Consider the following 6,585-nt stretch of genomic DNA (forward strand, 5'->3'; position numbering starts at 1 on the left):
AGCATGATTAGCATGAAGCTAGCATGATGCTAGCATGATTAGCATGAAGCTAGCATGATGCTAGCATGATTAACATGAAGTTAGCATAATGCTAGCATGATTAACATGAAGGTAGCATGATGCTAGCATGATTAGCATGAAGCTAGCATGATAATAGCATGATTAGCATGAAGTTAGCATGATGTTAGCATGATTAGCATGAAGTTAGCATGATGCTAGCATGATTAGCATGAAGCTAGCATGATGCTAGCATGATTAGCATGAAGCTAGCATGATGCTAGCATGATTAGCATGAAGCTAGCATGATGTTAGCATGATAAGCATGAAGCTAGCATGATGCTAGCATGATTAGCATGAAGCTAGGATGATTAAGTATGAAGCTAGCATGATGTTAGCATGATTAGCATGAAGCTAGCATGATTAGCATGATGTTAGCATGATTAGCATGAAGCTAGCACTATTTAGCGTGAAGCTAACAAGATTTAACATGAAGCTAGCATGATGTTAGCATGATTAGCATGAAGCTAGCATGATTAGCATGATGTTAGCATGATTAGCATGAAGCTAGCACTATTTAGCGTGAAGCTAACAAGATTTAACATGAAGCTAGCATGATTTAGCATGAAGTTAGCAAGCTATATTATGAAATTAGCATAAAGCTAGCATGAAACTAGCATGAAGCTAGTATGACTTAGCATGGAGCTAGCATGAAGCTAACATGACCCAAAGACCCAACCCCCATGTCTCTATGATGTTCAGATCCAGAGATATAAGGCTTTGTTTATTATGTTGCTTGGGTGCTCATATTTGGTTGCTAGGGGCGTGGCTTAACACCTCAATAAGAATCCTATTAAGACTGATTGGATGCCTGAGTAAAATGAGCCCACCCCTATGTCTCTATGACACTCTGGTGCAAAGATATCCATCTGGGCTTTTTATAATGGTAGTCTATGGGAGATGTTGCTAGGTTACCCAAAATTGTTGCTAGGGGCGTGGCTAAATAGCTTTGGGGCGAACCTAAGAGACTGATAGGATGACTGAGTAAAATGAGCCCACCCCCATGTCTCTACGACACTCTAAAGTAAAGATATTCCATCTGGGACGCTTTTATTCCATTATATGGGCATGTTTCCTGCCCCATTATAAGTCAATGGGAAATTTTGGGGGCCTCTTACACCCCAGGGGTATAGCTTACACCCCATTGTGATGTATGTTCTTACAGAGCCTGTCAGCCTCCTTAAATGTGGTAAGCCACAAGTTTTTCAAAGCCAACATAAATATAAGTTTAATAGCAATAACAATATGTTGGCTTTTTCAAGCCAACATAATAATAATAATAAGTTTAATAGCAATAACAATATATTGGCTTTTTCAAAGCCAACATAATAATAAGTATGCAAGATAATAATAGTGATGCTTTGCATAAATGTAAAAACAGCCCTTTTAGTGAAAGTAGGTCTTTTCATGGTTTGGGCCAGAGTGGGGGTGCTTTTCAAGAGGTTAAACCCAAAAACCTGTGAAGTGGAGCATATTCTCTCCTTTCTACAGGAAATGTTGGACAGCGGTTGCGCGTCCTCGACGCTTAAAGTATATGTGGCGGCGATCAGGGTTCTAAATTAACTTTTTTGACCACCAGCCAACTTTCGAAAGTTACCAGCCAATCAGCATTTCCACTAGCCAAATTTTTTTCTGGTGAAAATAAGAGAAATTATGAGTGCCCCTGAATGCAACAATGATTTGTTTTTTCTTTCGCGTACATGTGACAAAACATGCCAAAATTTTTGTGATCAAACATAAGCTTTCTTCGTTTCTCTGTCGATAGACATAAAGCTTTACTGAGCACAGGCCCCCCATTTTTTCTGGCTTTTTTTGAAAGCCTGCTGTGTGCAAGAAGTGTGCAACACTTCTATACAATGTCCTTTGCTTAACCCACTATTCTACAGTGCAACAGGTACTGCGAAAGATAAATATGTATTTAAAAATATTTAAAAAAAAAGTATAATCTTTATCATACCTAACATTATTAACATGTTTGGAGGCATAAATGGCATAAAATGTTTTGAAATAATGACAGCAGAGAAATATTTTCTACATTAAACAATGATAGCAATGATTAATAACTTTTATTTACAAGAATATAAGAAACCATCATTTTATGACTGCTATACTAAATAATCTCAGTCACAGTTAGTGCTAACTGTTTATGTAGTGTCCTAGAGTTAAAATACAGAACAGTATAAACACATACATCTGTTGATTTTCTCAGCAACAATGCAATTCTACAGACTTGACAAGAGGTTTCCCTGAGATTTTTTCTTCTAATGTTTGAGACCTGACAGGGTGAGGAAATAGGGCTGTCAAATTGCTGAACAAGTACATTCGAAATTCGTCCTTGAAAAATAATAAAATTCGAATTATATTCGAATTATAAAGACCTACTTTATCTTGGAGAAAATTCTCCTAAAAGCCCACAAGAGGGCGCAGCACAAAGCCCCAATAATATAAACAAAGTATGCACAGCATATTTTTTGTTAAAACGAATGTTATAAACACTAATAAATTAAACATAATTTCTTAAATTCATATGCAAAGGAACAAAAGTGCAAAATGCCTCAGCAGCCAGCGTGTGTAGGCTATTAACACAAACATAGTCAAGAAACTATCCATGAATACATTTACAAATAATTTTATGTACCATACATTAATTAAATTTTCAAAAAAATGTACAGAGCCTCAGTCAATACAGAACACACGGTGTCTTAATGAAATCAAAATTAACCAGTATATTTGTGCACCTGTAAATGTACAAAACGAATGCCATACATAGACAACGCATATTAATATAGGGCACTTTATATAATATATAAGTAGATAAATGTACGTGTTTCTAATAAAGTATGAAAACGAATGAATCTTTATTTAAGCCAAAATAAGTGGGAAAGATCATTAGTCATTTACATTTTGTCAAGCTTACCCTGGTGAAAAACAAATATACTTTATTGTATTTCAAGTATATTTAACTTTGCAATAGTACATTACAAATATACTTACAAAGGAATGTACTTTCTTTAAACATATTTAAAGTATGCTTACAACATATTTGCGCGTATTTTTTACAATTAAACTTTTAACATACTTCAAAATAATTATACTTTAGTATATTTTCTAAAAGTATACTTTAGAAAAATATACTTAAAGTTAAGGTTTTGTGCAATTTTTAAAGTATACTAAATTTAAACTTATTTTAAAGTGTATTTTAGGTATACTTTATCGGTATGCTTAAAGTTATCATCATAATAATGCACTGACAGTATATTTCTAAAATACATTATTTAGTATTCTTTAGAAACAGTATATTTTAAGTACATTTTGAAAAAGTATATGGGGTGTACAAATGTATATTATTTTATGGAGAAATAACGTGGGCTTAAAATTACGAGAGAGCAGTATGTTCAGTTACATTTTATATTGTAGATGTATACATTTGTAATATACTATTAACATAAGGTACACTTTAACTTCACTATAGTCAAGCATTGGATAAACCAATTAACTGTGTTTTACCACAAAATAACCGTGGTTTTGCTAATAATAATCAATACACCAAAAAAACATGGTTACTAATCTTTTACCACAAAAAAAACATTCATTTTTTTAAGGGGAATATGAGTGTTTGTTTTTTTTTTTGTAGTTTTTCAGTCAATTGCATACCGCTTTTAGCTGTACAAAACTTAAACAGTTTTCGTAAATGCATTTAAGAGAAAAGTGAATTCTGAGATTTGAATAATGCATCTAACGTGTGTGTGATGACGTCACGACGCACGTATTTTGATTTTTACAAGTCGTTCAAGGCGGACGGATTCAGTCCCAAGGTACGTTAAAATATCTTAAAATTAATTATATTTGATTATCGTTTGACCATTCTGAAGTTTATCAGTAGACTATCATATTTCGAATGCGAAATGTTGTCAATAACGCGGTGTTTAACTCGCTATTAGTGATAAGCTGCTGTGTAGCTTAGCTTAGCTTATAGCTAATGTTAAAGGTTTGAAAGATAGCACTGTTAGCCTGTTATATCGAATTAGTACACCCGATTGTTTTGTTAAATATATGTATTGGTGTGTATGTATATGTTAATGAAAAAAGGTAGCGTCAGAAAATCTGTTTTTTCTTAATGTAGCGTGAAAGTTAACCATTTATTGACTGTTTAGAGGTTGTAAGGCTTTTACCTAACTTAACTGTATTTAGTATTAATGATGCTGCATTCTTTCCTCAGAAGCTAAAGTTTTTCAAAGACATTTGTAGGGAGGACTTTGCAGCTAATGGTAAGTCATTTTAAACTCTTAAGATATAATAATTCATTCGTAGTAGTAAATCAAGCTTCAGTTTAGATAACGTTATACATATTGAGGCGGTTTCCCGGACAGGGATTAGACTAGTCCTAGACTAAAATAAATGTAAGAGCTGTCCAAACAGAAAACAACTTGCACTGACATATCTTAAAATACACCAGTGTCCTTTGTTTGGCCTCAAAATGCACACAGGTAATGTTTTTATTAAGGCATGTTTTTTGAAACTGGTTATATTTCTTAATTAAACTAAGGCCTAGTCCTGTTTTAAGATAATCCCTTTCCAGGAAACACCCAATTGTCTGCTTGTTGCATTTTCTTTATGACAATGTTTACATTTAAATTTAATACAATAAAATCTTTCTTTAGGAGCTGAAGTATTTTATGTAAGGAGGATTTTGCAGCCCATATAGGCAAGTCATTATAATGAAAACTCTTAGGGGTGGTTTCCCGGACAGGGATTAGCTTTATCCAGGACTAGACCTTAGTTTAATTAGGATAGTTTTAACAAACATGCCTTACTAAAAACATTACTTATGTGCATAACGATGTAAAACAATGGGCACTGATGTATTTTAAGATATGTCAGAGCAAGTTGTTTTCAGTTTGGACAGCTCTTACATTTATTTTAGTCTAGGACTAGTCTAATTCCTGTCTGGGAAACCGCCTCTTAATATATATGATGATATTTAAGTCAAGCTCTCACTCAAAAAAAATATTTTTGCACCTTGTCTAATGTACTTAAATGAAACAAGTTAATACAACACAATTTTTTATTTTTTTTGTCTCAACCTATTTTTATAATGTCCAATCTGCTTAAATTTAAAAAAATTACATGAACTCAATAATTTTATATTGGGACCACATTAATGATTTTTGTTGCTATTACTTACTGGGCCGTGAATCTGTATTTCCCAGCATGCTTTGCATGCAACTGCCTTTGGAGAGTAATTTTTTTAATTAAGTGTTATTTTATGCATTTTTAGGTAAAGAGAAAGACTTTATAGTGTTTAATGTTGGTTTATCTTATTGATTTAGAAGATTTTGTGTTATATTTTTACGAATTGTTTGGTTACCATTGTACAGAAGAGTGGCGCTTGTGGTTAAGTTGTGGATGTGACATACGTACTTATTTTAAAAAGCACTAACTGTGTTAATGACTGTTTGAAGATCAGTCTCTTTTCACATGTTCATCCAATGTGTCATTAGCATGCTAACGTGTGCTTATGCTAATTAGTATTATATAGAAACTGACAATTGGTTTAACTAGACTTTTTTGCTTGAATGAACTTGTTTTGTTTTTGTTGAACAGACCAGAAATAATTGCGTGGAAAAGTTTTCCTTAACTGAATTTAGTTTATTGAACAAGATATTTTTATGACCAATATAAATATATTTATTAAGTTGGTGCAACAAAAGATTATTTGCTTAAATTAACTTATTGTATTCTTGTTGTACAAGCCTAATCTAATTTCGTGGAAAAGTTTTCCTTAATTCAATTATGTTGATTGAACAAACAATTTTTTGAGTGTAGTTTAGGTAAAAATATATCTGCTATACAATCTCTGCCAGTAAACTATAGATTTAATACAGTAAGTCTTAAATAAATGTAATGTTTTAATATTAAACACTTTTTAATTGAGCTTATTGTCTCTCTTTTTCAGATTTCCTTAGGCTGAACCAAAACCTGCCAGACTAAAGTTGATTTGGGAGAGAAAGACGTTGTAAACTCAATCATCTTGACATTCTTCAATGAGTAATTGTTCAATTTTTAGGCAAATACTGTACACTTTGAATGCTGTGAATAAAACTATATTTTAAATATATTTAAAATGAATTGTTTTTGACTGTTTTAATCAGCTTTTATTTATTTGGAAAAAAATATTTTGGTTATGTTACCAGCTAAAGTAATCTATTCCCAAAATAGCACTCTTTAAGTTAACTAATTATTAACGCACTTGAAGTATACTCATTACTAATCTAGCTGCAGGTATGTAAAAGTATACAAAATGTAATGTACTTAGCATATTCATTTTTCACCAGGGCAGTTTTTAGAATTTTGGATTGGCCAAAAATATATAGAATGTACGCAAACAGTCTATTTAAGATATACTGATTGTATGTTTGCAAGACACTCATAATACATTTGTAATGTACTCCTAACATAAATAAAACACACTCTAAATCCACTTATCAAGCATGAATTTAGCACAAAAACAGTCATGTACTTAAATTG

General features: G+C 32.3%; 1 long non-coding RNA gene across 2 annotated transcripts; it reads left to right on the forward strand.

Annotated features, from left to right (window-relative positions):
* Window positions 1-3,825: 3,825 nt before the first annotated feature.
* Window positions 3,826-6,186, forward strand: LOC135735552 (uncharacterized). 2 transcript variants are annotated; one of them, XR_012336663.1, is made up of 4 exons: window positions 3,841-3,872; window positions 4,277-4,325; window positions 4,719-4,762; window positions 6,014-6,186. It is a non-coding gene; the product is annotated as an uncharacterized lncRNA (long non-coding RNA). The 2 variants fall into 2 exon arrangements; XR_010527641.2 differs by lacking the exon at window positions 4,719-4,762 and having other exon boundaries at window positions 3,826-3,872.
* Window positions 6,187-6,585: the final 399 nt, after the last annotated feature.

Source organism: Paramisgurnus dabryanus, chromosome 4 (assembly GCF_030506205.2).
Source record: "Paramisgurnus dabryanus chromosome 4, PD_genome_1.1, whole genome shotgun sequence".
In the NCBI taxonomy this organism is placed as follows: Eukaryota; Metazoa; Chordata; class Actinopteri; order Cypriniformes; family Cobitidae; genus Paramisgurnus; species Paramisgurnus dabryanus.